The sequence below is a fragment of the Thamnophis elegans genome, chromosome 8 (assembly GCF_009769535.1).
Source record: "Thamnophis elegans isolate rThaEle1 chromosome 8, rThaEle1.pri, whole genome shotgun sequence".
NCBI lineage: Eukaryota > Metazoa > Chordata > Lepidosauria > Squamata > Colubridae > Thamnophis > Thamnophis elegans.
This window is the reverse complement of record NC_045548.1, coordinates 66,279,718-66,294,365: the sequence shown is the minus strand read 5'-3', so window position 1 is coordinate 66,294,365 and position 14,648 is coordinate 66,279,718.

The following is a 14,648-nucleotide window of genomic DNA, read 5'->3' as shown; positions in this document are numbered from 1 at the left end:
TTTAGTAGTCTTTTGAATTTATGCAGGCTGGATCTGGTCAGACATTCGGGTCAAGTCCAAAATCCTGATGAAATGTTTTGTGAATCAGAAAAGAAACTTTCACCTGCCTTGTTAATGGTAAGTGAACCCCCTAAATATCGGTTCTGAAGTTTTATTATTTGTTGTATCTCTCCCCCCCCCCCCTTTCTCTTTCAGCTGAAAAAGAAATCAAATTTTGAACCAGTAGAGGGAGCTTTCATCTTGCAAATCTCAAAAAGCACAATGTCTTTTTTTTCTAGACAAGGGTGACCTAAAACCAATAAGGCATTTTTTAAATAGAATAGAATAGAATGAGCTGGAAGGGACCTTGGAGGTCTTCTAGTCCAGCCCTCTGCTCAAGCAGGTGAACCTAATGCTTCCCTCCCTCTTTAACCCACACTTCTTCTCCTCTTTTCTCCTTCCCTGTTATCTTTATTTGCACCTGTATTTTACATTTTGATATACAAAAATTATATAAAAAATATGCTACAATTCTAAACCATACAGCTGTCCCTGCAGCAGCACATTATTTATTTATTTAGTTAGTTTGTCAAACATGTAAAAGATAACAGGTATAAGTATAAACATAAATATGAACATAGTAAATAGGTACAAATAAATGGAGACAGTAGAACAGGGATGGTAGGCACGCTGGTGCGCTTATGCAGACCTCTTAGGAATGGGGTCAGGTCGACAGTAGACAGTCTTAGGTAAAAAATTGGGGATGTAACAACAGAGTCAGTTGTCTGCTCGTGTATTATTGTGGTTGAAGCTGAAGTAGTCATTGACAAGTAGGATGTTGTAGTGGATAATTTTGTGTATTATGCTTAGGTCACACCGTAGGCGGCATAGTTCTAGGTTTTCCAGCCCAAAATTTCAAGCCTGGTGGCATAAGGTATTCTGTTGTGAGTAGGGGAGTGAAGTATTCTTCTTGTGAAATACTTCTGGACTCTCTCAATTGTATTAATATTCGATATAAAGTGCGGATCCCAGGCAGATGAGCTGTATTCGAGAATTGGTCTAGCAAAGGTATTGTATGCCCTAGTTTGCAGTTCAATATTACCGGAGAAGAAGCTTCGCAAGATTAGGTTAACAACTCTTAATGCCTTTTTGGCAATGCTGTTACAGTGAGCTCCGACACTTAAGATCATTTGAGATGAGTACTCCAAGGTCCTTGACAGAGTGAGGGTCGTCAACGAGGTCAGATCCGCCCAGTTTGTATTTGATGTTCTGATTTTTTTTTTGCCAATATTTAAGACAGAGCATTTGTTGGTTGAGATTTGGAGTTGCCGATTGTTTGACCATTCTGAAACATTTGGCAAACCACACAGTTATCCACTAGACCAGGAGGGTCAAACTCGTGGTTCGTGGGCCTGATACGTCACACGCTGGCCACGTCCACCTCTGGTTTAGCGAAGGGGAAAAAAGTTGCGATAGGTCTTAATGCAAAGAAGGGGTCAGATCTGTAAGCTTATCCAAGTCTTGTCAGGATGGCCAAAGAATAGGTAGCTTGTTTGAACCAGCCTGATTAATCATTTAATCAGAAAAAAATGGAGGAGGGATTAAATGAAATTTAGTGAGAATTCACCCCTTTGCCCCTCCAACCTCATCTCTGGTTGTGGTCCTCCATATTGGACCATATTTCCCAGAAGACTTTAGCAAATAATGAAGGATGCTAAGAATGATCACTTAGCAGCATCTTGAAATCTATACATTCCAATTCCTCAGCTTGCCACTTTTTCTGAATTTCAAGAAATTGTTCTTTATTTAGGATTAAACTCTTTTCGAAAGAAAAAGGAACACACTTTTCTTTTGTGGAGACTGAAGAGCACATAAATACAACAAGGAACCATTTCAATTTCACCTGTTACTTCAGTTATGAGGTAACATTTGGTTGATGTGACTCATAAGGAGAACCTCTAACCAGAAATGTCCAATTTTGGCCACTTTAAGATTGCTGGACTTCAACTCCCAGAATTTCACAGTATGGCTTGCTGGGGAATTCTGGGAGTTGAAGCCCACCTGTCGTAAGATTGCCAAAGTTGGACACCCCTGCTGTAGATACGATCATTAATAAGATCATTAATCTTAGTTGACTGGTTTTGTGACTTTATTATATTATGTTCAACAATACTTTATTTGAATGCTGTATATTCATTCTAGAAACAACTTAGAGAGAGAGCCATCTCAAATAAACACATGTTTTAAATTGCAGGGTATTTGATTAAATTATTAATCGTGTTATGACAAATATATTCTAGAATTCTGTTTTAAACCTTTTAAGAGCTGCCTTGTTTTTGAGTGGAAAACCTGACCATTGGAGGGCTTTGGAAGTCAGAGATTGAATAAGATTTGTAATGAACCATCCTGAGTGAAGGTCTGACCTCATTATAAAGTTATTAACTGACTTTGGGAAAAGTGTTGCTGTTTCCTTTGCCTATTTCTCCTGCCTGCAGGGGGGAAATAATTATATCAAAGAAAAGTGACGTTTTTGTGACTACCTTGAAGCTATCGTTAAACTTACCTATTTAATCTGCAGGAGAGGATGAACTCCTATGGAGCTTTCAGGCAAATGGTAAGTACCATATTTTTTTGGACAATAAGATGCACTGGAGTATGAGGAGCACCATGATTTTGAAGAGGTAAGTTAAAAAAAAAGTTTTTACACTCTGCAGGCCTCCCAAACCCTCTGCACGCCTTATTTTTTGCAAAAAAAAAAACAAAAAAAAAAAAACGGGCATGCAGAGTTTTGGGAGGCTTGTAGGGTGCTCCTGGGGGGCTGGGAGGGGGCAAAAATGAGCAAAAATGGGCCTTTTTTGCTCTCCTCAGCCCTCAGGAGCACTTTGCAAGCCTCCCAAACCCTCTGCATGTCCATTTTTGCAAAGGGGGCAGGATTTCGGTAGGTCAAAATGCTGTAATCAGAGTAAAAGACACACCCTGATTTCACCCTCGTTTTTGAGGGAAAAAGGTGCGTCTTATACTCTGAAAAATATGGTACGCCCCCTCCCCAAGGAATATATGTCAAGCATGAAGAATCATGTCCAGCTAAGTTGCTTTATTGTGCATGCCTATACACAAGAATCTAGTCAACTAATGGTCAACACTCAATTGGTACTGGAAAAGAGTGAACCGAATTCAAGAGAGGTTGAACTTAGATCCTTTGTGGGAATATAATGATTCTAGGCCAGTGATGGCTAACCTTTTTGTCGTCGCATGCTGAAAGCGCACATGTGCGTGCAACACCACACACACGTGCCAACATCCATAATGCCATGCGTGTGCAACACCACCCTGGCCCCCATTCCCCCCTGCGCATGCGACTCCCCACGCCCCATTTTGAGCCTAGCAGGCCTCCCTGCAGCTTCCTGGGACTAAAAATGGGGGGGGCTGTGTTCCCCCCACCCTCCCTGCACATGCGCGCGTGTCTCCAGCATGTGTCCTGCCTCCCGCGCATGTGCGGCAAAGATCTTAAAATCACCTGGCCAACTGGAGGCGTGCGCGTATGCACGGTGGAGCTCAGCTGGGGTGACGGATCGTGTGCCTGCAGACACAGCTCCGTGTACCACCTGTGGCAAACATGGCATAGGTTCGCTATCACAGTTCTAGGCTGATTCCTCTCTTGACTCCACCTCCACGCTCTGCCTGTCCTTCTTCTACAGTGTATTTTGAACCCCTTATCAGAATTTAGGAAAATGACCAAACTCTATCTCTTTTATTAATGTCTGAATTTCTAGCCAAACTATACTTTGATTTTAATGGTACCAGGTTTTAAATTTGACTTGACTTTAGTCATTAATATTTATCTTTCTATTTTACAATTTGTATTTTTTATCGAGGCAAACTGCTTGGAGTGTCTTACAGACAGAAAAGCAAGAGTTAGGCATAAAAACCAAGATAAGATATAAATAAATAAAATAGAAATATTTGGATCATTACAAACATTAAATATTTTTTTAAAAAAATAATTAATAATATTCTCATCCTCTAGGCTGCAAGCATTGGGTATGTCTAGTTTAATGAAAATATGGACTAGGGAGGACATGATAGCAGTGTTCCAATATTTGAGGGGCTATCACAAGGAAGAAGGGGCCAATTTGTTCTCCAACGCACCTGAAGGCAGGATGAGAAACAATGGATGGAAACTAATCAAGGAGAGAAGCAATCTTTTCACGACAGTTAAAACAATTAATCAGTGGAAAGATTTGCCCCCAGAAGTTGAGAGTGCTCCAACACTGGAGGTTTTTAAGAAGAGATTGGACAACCATTTGTCTGAAATGGGATATGTTTTCCTGCCTGAGGCAGGAGGTTGGACTAGAAGACCTCCAAGGTCCTTTGCAACTCTTTTATTCTGTTATTTGATTGATGTGGCTCACATTGCTCTCAACATTGCTGACCAGTGACACTGATTCACCGATGGAGACAAACAGAAGTGTGACAAAGGAAAGAATATTCCAGAAATAGGGCTCTGCATTGCATTGAAAATGGTGATTGTTTCCTAAACATCTGGTAAACATAGCAATAAAAACCCCTTTAAATCGAACACCTGTGAGATCCTACTGTCTTTCTACACATCTTTGCCTGCATAATTGCACCTTGCTCCTGTGAAGTCTTTGTTCTCTTTTGAAGAGAAGAGCAAATACATCACAATAGCTGAGAATTTCTGAGACAGTTTCCCCCAGCTTCAAATGACTCCATTTGACTCAGTTATTTCGCCCAATGCCTCCCAGCCATTTAAGAAAAAGAAAAAAATTAGTTGCTATGCTGGCATGTCCAAACACGTCACTCTTTTTTCTTTTAAAAAATGCTGCGCAGATATGGTGGGAATAAGTATAATTTGCAAGAGGAGAAAAGTGTGGAGAGACCCGGTGAATGGTATTTTTGTAATCTAACTTTCTCCTTCCACTTATTTCAAAATCTTAAGAGTAATGTAAACCCACAATTCTTTATGTAACCTGAGATAAAATAATTGCTTTTCATCCCTGGCAGTCTAAGAGTTCTAGTTTTGCCTTAGGCATAAAGCCATCTGGGTGACCTTGGGCCAGTGTGGGTTTCAATTTTTTTTAGAACCTCTTCTGTGGGGTGGCCTGTTTTGTGGGAGTGGCTTACTGGCCATGTGACCAGATGGGAGCGGCTTGCCAGCCATGTGACTGGATGGGTGTGGCCAATTTGTAAAATGTGGTGAAACTCACTTAACAACGCTCTTGCTTAGCAACCAAAATGTTGGCTCAGAAACTCTGGCATTTGAAGCACGCAAGTCATAAAGCTGTCAAGTTACAAGACCCTTGCACCCCTAACCCTTTAGAAAAAAAACCCAGGTGTGTTCAAACTTGACAGCTTTAAGACTTGTGGACTTCAACTCCCAGAATTCCTCCTCTCGCTCTTCATCTTTAGGATGTGCGGACAGGTGGGGGGAGGGAGCTGGAACCGGTTCTAAACGGCACAGTAGATTTGTGGAACCTCTTCTATAGAAGAGGTTAGAACAGGCAGGAACCCACCCCTGTCTTGGGCCAATCCCTCTCTCACAGCCCTAGGAATGAGGCAATGGCAAACTACTGCTAAATCTTGAGATATTGGAACACTGCTATCATGTCTCCCCTAGTCCTTCTTTCTATTAAACTAGACATAGCCAGTTCCTGCAACCGTTCTTCATATGTTTTAGTCTCCAGTCCCCTAATCATCTTTGTTGCTCTTCTCTGCACTCTCCCTAGAGTCTCCACATCTTTTCTACATTGTAGTGACCAGAACTGAATGCAGTATTCCAAGTGTGGCCTCACCAAGGCGTTATAAAATGGTATTAACACTTCATGTGATCTTGATTCTATCCCTCTGTTTATGTAGCCTAGAACTGTGATGGCTTTTTTGTCAGCTGCTGCACACTGCTGGTTCATATTTAAATGGTCGTCCATTAGGACTCCAAGATCCCTCTCACAGTTACTACCATTGAGCAAGGTACAACCTATATTGTACCTGTGCATTTGGTTTTTCTTGCCTAAATGTAGAACCTTACTCTTTCATATGTTTCAGCCTGCATTACAAGTCAATACTGACCCAAAGGCACCAGAAAAAAAGCCAAATAAAAATACAAACTTGGGATGCGGGGGTTGTGTTGGGGACCAAGTAGCCAAATTTTGACCAGGTGACCATGGGGAGGTTGCAATGATTATAAAAGTGAGGAAGAGTCAGTTTTATCAGTGCTGTTGTAAGTTGCAAACAGGTGCCTTTGGGTCAGTATTGACTTGTAATGCAGGCTGAAACATATGAAAGAGTAAGGTTCTACATTTAGGCAAGAAAAACCAAATGCACAGGTACAATATAGGTTGTACGTTGCTCAATAGTAGCAACTGTGAAGAGGGATCTTGGAGTCCTAGTGGACAACCATTTAAATAGGAGCCAGCAGTGTGCAGCAGCTGCCAAAAAAGCCATCACAGTTCTAGGCTACATAAACAGAGGGATAGAATCAAGTTTAAGGTCTACCTGTATTTTCTGACTCAAGGAGGAATTGGCAGTGACTGAACTGCAATTTTAAGTTGCCACCATAGAAGTCAATGTTTGGCTGGAGAAAAATAAAAGAGAGAGAAATAATCTTCCCAAATCAGGAAACAAGCGCAGAGAAGAACAATGAAGATGATCAAGGCAGTGAAAACCAAGTTTATGAGACTGTCAAAACTGGGTGGGGGCAGGATAGCATTTTTAACTATCTGCAGAGATGTGGCAGAAAAAGACACAAACCTGTTTCCTATTATCTCAGAGTGCAGGATCCACAATCATAGATTACACAAGAAGGGAAATTCTGGTTAAATGTCAAGAAGCATCCTAATTGTAAGAGCAGATTCATTATGGGCTAAATTACTGAAACAAGTCAATTCTTTGAGGTAGAACTGGACTTGCAGTACTCTGCCAGCCAAAATAGGGTGTGGGGGGCTGTGCATGTTTCCCTGCACCAGAAGTGGGTTCCTACCAATTTGCACCTATTCGGTAGAACCGGTTCGTCAAATCTACCGAACCGGTTAGAAGAGGTTCCACCAGTGGACCCGGAAAGCAGGCCACACCTACAGAAGAGGTTCCAAATTTTTTTGAAACCCACCACTGGTCCTTGGATATGATTATTCTACATTATCATGCTCATATTTATAAAACTCAGTGCCTCTGTGAAAGGTAAGGATGACGACTGCGTTTGTGGTGCAATCAGAACATGGCGTGTGTTGAAGTTGTTTTAACGCAAACCAAAGATGCCTTTTAAAAAACAAGTTTACATCATATTCTTATGCATGCCAGTGCTCTGTGTGAGGTAATTTAAGGTGGTTCTGACAAGTGTCGTCGGCATCTTCATATCTGGTCACATGGGTGGCAAGCCACTCCCATCCGGTCACATGGGCGGCAAGCCACTCCCACAAAGGAGGCCACACCCACAGAGCAGGTTCAAACAATTTTTGAAACCCACCACTGCCCTGCACCCCATTTTGTCCAGCAGAGGCACTGTGGGCCGGTGCTTTGCTATTTCCAGACCTAAACACCCTGCGGGTCACATCTGGCCCATGGCCTTGAGTTTGACACCCCTGCACTAGAATGACTTCCATAGTGCAACTCAATACTGCAGTGGAGTAACTGTAGGTCAAGAGACTTTAATAGGCTAATTTTGAGTAGCGATTAGGAATCTTTTAGCAATTTTTACTTTTAAACAATTCAAAGGCAATTTGCTGATTTACTGAAAGTCATCCAACAAAGATGGAAAGTAAATAGACGGCTCTTGCAGTCATAGCAAATCTCAAATTGGGATTACTGGGGTTGTGCATAGCATGAGGCCATAGTGTGGTTTGTCTGGTATGGGCTTAGTGTGTAATATGAACCCAGCAATTGTGGTTGGCAAACCAAAGTTTATGGTTTAGTCTGTTGTGTAGATCCAGCCAACAACTGTGGTTTTATTCATTCAGCAATGCCTAAACAAACCATGGCTTGGCCTGATGGGTGAACTCAGTTTTTAAATGGGCCAAGTGTGTGTGTGTGTGTGCAGAGTGGTTTTGTTGGACTCACGCTGCTTGTGGCTGGAGGATAGATGGCAATACTCTTTGCTGCAATTGTACTTTAAAGAACTTGCTGACGTAATGGTTTATACACTATAATCCTTCTGCTGATTATAGGGAATTTGTTATACCCCCCCCCCTTCTTGGATGATATAATGGAGAGAATTTATTGAGCTAACATGCAATTAGGATTGCAATTTTAGTCTGATTCTGGATATTATCTATCATCTATCTATCTATCTATCTATCTATCTATCTATCTATCTATCTATCTATCTATCTATATCTATCTATCTATCTCTATCTATCTATCTATCTATCTATCTATCTATCTATCTATCTATCTATCTTCTCTCTCTCTCTCTCACACACACACACACATCTCTCTCTTATCTCTCTCTCTCCCCTCTCTCTCTTTCATCTGTCTCTCTCACCCCCCTCTCTCTGTTTCTCTCATTCTCTCTCTGTCTCATCTGTCTGTCTGTCTGTCTGTCTCATGTCTGTCTCTCTCATGTCTGTCTCTCTCATCTCTCTGTCTCATCCATCTATCTATCTATCTATCTATCTATCTATCTATCTATCTATCTATCTATCTATCTATCTATCATCTATCTATCATCTCTGTCTCTCTCATCCCTCTGTCTCTGTCATTCATTCATTTTTTTTCATTTACTTTATTTGTATGCCGCCCTTTTCCCTGAGGGGACTCAGGGCGGCTCACAATTCAGGGGGAGGGAAGGACAAACAAGTTACAAACATGAAGACAATACATCATTAAAAAAGCACAATAGTCATACTATTCGAGTGGGGTTGGAGTCTTTAGCCCCAGGCCTGTCGGGACAGCCAGGATTTAAGGGCTACGCGGAAGGTCTGGAGGGTGGTGAGGGTACGAATCTCCACGGGGAGTTTGTTCCAGAGGGTCGGAGCAGCCACCGAGAAGGCTCTCCTCCGGGTAGTTGCCAGTCGACATTGGCCGGCTGATGGAATTCGGAGGAGGCCTAATCTATGGGATCTTATTGGCCTAGTGGAGGTAATTGGCAGTAGGCGGTCTCTCAAGTACCCAGATCCAATACCATGAAGGGCTTTGTAGGTGACAACTAGCACCTTGAAGCGCACCCGGAGATCAACAGGCAGCCAGTGCAGCTCGCGGAGGATAGGTGTTACGTGGGTGAAACGAGGTGCACCCACGATCGCTCGCGCGGCTGCATTCTGGACCAGCTGAAGTCGCCGAATACTCTTCAAGGGCAGCCCCATGTAGAGCACATTGCAGTATTCCAGCCTAGAGGTCACAAGGGCACGAGTGACTGTTGTGAGAGCCTCCCGGTTCAGGTAGGGACGCAACTGGTGCACCAGGTGAACCTGGGCAAATGCCCCCCTGGTCACAGCTGACAAATGATGTTCAAAGGTCAGCTGTGGGTCCAGGAGGACTCCCAAGTTGCGGACCCTATCTGAGGGGCGTAGTATTTGACCCCCCAGCCTGAGTGATGGAACACTTGGCCAATTAGTGGGAGGGAAGCACAGCAGCCACTCGGTCTTATCTGGATTGAGTACAAGCTTGTTAACCCCCATCCAGTCTCTAACAGCTTCAAGGCCCTGGCTCATCACGTCCATCGCTTCATTGAGTTGGCACGGGGCGGACAGATAGAGCCAAGGTGGCGCAGTGGTTAAATGCAGCACTGCAGGCTACTGCTAGATCAGCAGGTCAGCGGTTCAAATCTCACCGGCTCAGGGTTGACTCAGCCTTCCATCCTTCCGAGGTGGGTAAAATGAGGACCCAGATTGTTGGGGGCAATATGCTGACTCTCTGTAAACCGCTTAGAGAGGCCTGAAAGGCCTATGAAGCGGTATATAAGTCTACTGCTATTGCTATTGCTATTGCTATACAACTGCGTATCGTCCGCATACTGGTGGTATTTTATCCCGTGCTGTCGAATGATCTCGCCCAGCGGTTTCATGTAGATATTAAAAAGAAGGGGGGACAGGACCGAACCCTGCGGCACCCCATATGTTAGGGGCCTGGGGGTCGATCTCTGCCCTCCGACTAACACCGACTGCGACCTGTCCGAGAGGTAAGAGGAGAACCACCGTAAGACAGTGCCTCCCACCCCCACCTCCCGCAGTCGTCGCAGAAGGATACCATGGTCGATGGTATCGAAAGCCGCAGAGAGGTCAAGGAGTACCAGGATGGAGGCATGGCCTCCATCCTTGGCTCTCCAGAGATCATCGGTCAATGCGACCAAAGCGGTTTCTGTGCTGTAGCCAGGCCTGAAGCCTGACTGGAATAGATCAAGATAACTGGCTTCCTCCAAGGACCGCTGGAGCTGAAAGGCCACCACCTTCTCAACAACCTTCCCCACAAAGGGGAGGTTGGAGACTGGACGATAGTTGTTTAGAGCGGCTGGATCCAAAGATGGTTTCTTCAGGAGGGGTCTCACCACCGCCGCCTTTAAAGCGGGGGGAAAGACCCCCTCCCGTAGGGAGGCGGCAACAACCGCCTGGATCCAGCCCCGTGTCACCTCCCTGCTGTTAACAACCAGCCAGGAGGGGCACGGGCCTGTCTCTCTCTAATCTCTATGTCTCTGTCTCTCTCATCTCTCTGTCTCATCTATCTATCTATCTATCTATCTATCTATCTATCTATCTATCTATCTATCTATCTATCGTCTATCCGTCTATCCGTCTATCCGTCTATCTGTCTATCTATCTATCTATCATCTCTCTCTTTCTCTCTCTCACACACACACATCTCTCTCTTATCTCTCTCCTCTCTCTCTCTCTCTCTCATCTGTCTCTCTCACCCCCTCTCTCTGTTTCTCTCATTCTCTCTCTGTCTCATCTGTCTGTCTGTCTGTCTGTCTGTCTCTCTCTCTCATGTCTGCCTCTCTCATCTCTCTGTCTCATCCATCGATCTATCTATCTATCTATCTATCTATCTATCTATCTATCTATCTATCTATCTATCTATCTATCTATCTATCTATCTTCCATCATCTATCTATCTATCATCTCTGTCTCTCTCATCCCTCTGTCTCTGTCTCTCTGTCTCTCTCTAATCTCTATGTCTCTGTCTCTCTCATCTCTCTCTGTCTCATCTATCTATCTATCTATCTATCTATCTATCTATCATCTATCTATCTATCTATCTATCTATCATCTATCTATCTATCTATCTATCTATCTATCTATCTATCTATCATCTATCTATCTGTCATCTATCTATCTATCTATCTATCTATCTATCTATCTATCTATCTATCTATCTATCTATCTATCTATCTATCTATCTATCTACCTATAGTTATCTAAATTATCTAAGCCAGAGTTCCCCAATCATTCTGGGTTGATGGCCCAGAGCAGGGGTGGAGGGGAGAAAGAAGGGATGGTTTTGTGGTGGTGCCCCATGATGCTCGCGCAAGTGGGACTGTGCATGCGTATGCACGCACACCAGCCAGACACTTATGAGCCCCAGTTGCAAATAGGCCATAGCCCAGCAGTGGTCCATGCCCCAGTTAGGGATCCCTGATCTAAGCTGTTAAAGATCTACTTATTGGTGAAGTTCTGTAGAAACAGTCTGTTGAGGTTCACCAGTCCCGCTCCTAAGGAGAATACTGTAAGTCTTTTCACTGTATGGTACTTGCGTGCTCATACCCTGATTTTTATCAAGGTATTGAATGGTAAGGCAAAGCAGCATGTATTTTTAGAACATAAACAGCCTTCCAAATTTGGTACCGCCAGATGTGTTGAGACCTGACATCCAACACGATTGGAGGGCACCCAATTGAGAAAAGTGACTTTTAATCTTCAGCGCCAGAAACTGAAATTCTTCCCATCTTTTTCAAAAACTACTACCATAACCAAGATTTTTATCATTTTTTTTTCAAAAAAAGAGTTTTCATTGAAATGGGATGCAACTGATTTTGTTCCTGCAACCCACTTAACCTGGGTACTGAGCTAACTCATTTTTTAGGCTTGCACAATACATAAATATGGTTGGATTCCCACAATAATCTAAGCAACAAACAACCCAGGCAAGGCTCAAACCGATCCACATTACCACGGTATGGTAATGGTAGGCAGACAATCAATTAAATATGTTATAGACTTTTGGAGTGTTCAGGAAATATTGAAATAAACTAAGAACTATACGGAGAACGGAATTCCAAAAAAGATTTTCTCTGCAGGGCATTTAGTAGATGCTCAAAGCCAGAAAAGCAATTTGCAGAAAAAGAGCAAAAGCTAGAAATTAGCTCATGTTGCAGTGCATACATTTATTTATGCTATGATTTCTTGAGTGACTGTTCCGTCTCTGAAGTCAAAGCACTGAGAGGCTAAAGGAAGGGACTGGATCATCTAAAGAGCAGAGATTTGCAAAATCAATTCAAGAAGATTTGCCAATGGATCCAGAAAGAGATTCAATTGAGCTACTCTGCGTTGATTCTTTCTTTCTTTCTTTCTTTCTTTCTTTCTTTCTTTCTTTCTTTCTTTCTTTCTTTCTTTCTTTCTTTCTCTAAGTTTGGTTCTGGTCAGTGTTGGAATGGGGAACATGGAATCTAAGGCCCCTGATATCTATGAGGATTCTCAGTCATCCCCAAAGATATTCAAAGCATCTTTGGGTCATGGTTGTCCCAAAGATGCTTTTTTCCAAAAGGCAACTGGACTTTCTTTGCTTTTCCTTGAAGAGGTTTTGCTTCTCACCCAAGAAGCTTCAACTGTTCTGACTGAAGGGTAGATAATGGAAGGATTTATATGTCAGCGTTCCAAGTATCATGCAGAATTAAATCAGAATCCAAGGCAAAATGATCCTTAAAGTTCCAATTTAATAAGTCAGACATCTTGGCACATCTGTGGAATCCCAATTCTGAAAGTTACCTAGGATTCCCACCCAGTTGAAAGTTCATGATCTTGTCCCCACACCCACATATCCATCACATGCTCCAATCTTCTTCTTCCATGCTGGCATCTCCACCCAGCTGGTTCTGGTCAGGTGCAGAGATGCAGAAACGAAAGATGACCTTGGGCTTCTAAAAAAGAATGACAACAACACATTCCACAACTCTACTCCTTTCTATTCCTCCCTCCCAACTACTACACCAATGAAACAGCATAATGAAATATGAGAGAGTGTGGCAGGCCAAAGATCCTAAAAGGGATATAACTGCAGGCCTGACATTATATTTTTTTATATATTTATATTCTCGTTTTGCAACCCAGTCCTTTCAGTCTGTAGACATTCTCAATCTCAAAATGTAATGGAAAGATGGATGCTAGAGATCTCACAGCCTGAAGCAGAAACAAGAAATTTTGGCTAACATCATTAAAATGGATAAAACACACTATATGTTTATTGAACAATAGATGGCCAAAAAAAGTGATATGGTGCCCGGTTCTACAGTTACACATGGCCACTTGGACATCTTCCTACAAGATGGAGAGATGGATGACTACGGAGATTCTCAGTCATCCAGGTTGTCCCAAAGGTGCTTTTTCAGGAGGAAACTGGACTTTCTCAACAAGAAAGTCCAGTTGCCTCCTGAAAAAGCCCCTTGCCAAAAGGTTCCACACCTGTTTGCACTATTCAGGGGATCCTGAGGGCACAAATACACTTCCAAGTGGCCTCAGAAAGAGTGCTAATGAACAGATGATTGCAAGAAATGCAAATCTTTCAATTCTCCACCACTCAGTCAGAACGGAATGAATGTTGAATGTTGAATGTTTATTTAATTTGTATTTGTAAGAAGAAGCTTCTTGAATGAGAAGTGAAAAGTCTTCAAGGAAAAAGTCCAGTCTTTTGAAAAAGAAGCACCTTTGGGATAAAGCCCCTGATGTTTGGGGTGTCACAGAGCTCAATGCTCTCCTCTCCTCTTTAACATCTACATGTGATGTGAGTTCAGGTATTATATGCTTCCTAATGATACTCAGCTGTATATTAACTCCAGGCTCACCGAATGATATTCCTGAAGTTGGTCCACCATCTGGAGACGGTTGGAAGGGGAGGGACAAATTCAGGCATAGAATGAGTCTAGTTATTTGGACCTCCTGAAATAGGAAACATTCCACTTATAGACCTGAATGGAGTTATGCTTTCCTATTTGGGACTGGTGTGTACCGTATTTTTCGGACTATAAGATGCACTGGTATATAAAACACACCAAGGTTTCAAAGAGATAAGTAAGAAAAAAAAGTTTTTGTCCTCTCCAGCACCCAGGAGCACTCTGTAGGCTTTAGCAGGACTGGAGAAAGGCAAAAATGCCCCAGTCTTTGTGAAAAATGGGTGAAAAATGGGCCATTTTTTGCAAAAACGGGGGCATTTTTGCCTTCCCCCACCCCTGTTGAAGCCTGCAGAGTGCTTCTGGGGGAAGACAAAGATGCCTCCGTTTTTTTGCGAAAAATGGTCTGTTTTTCTCAAAAATGGGATGCGGGGGGGCGGGTTCTGGGAGGCCAAAAATAACGGCATTAAGTGTATAAGATGCACCAACATTTTCACGCTTTTTTGGGGCGGGGGAGGTGCATCTTATACTCTGAAAAATATGGTAATTTCAGAGGTTTTCTGGATTTACAGGTGGCAACTATGAACAGGAAAGCTTTTGCAGAGATCCATCTTGGGAGCCG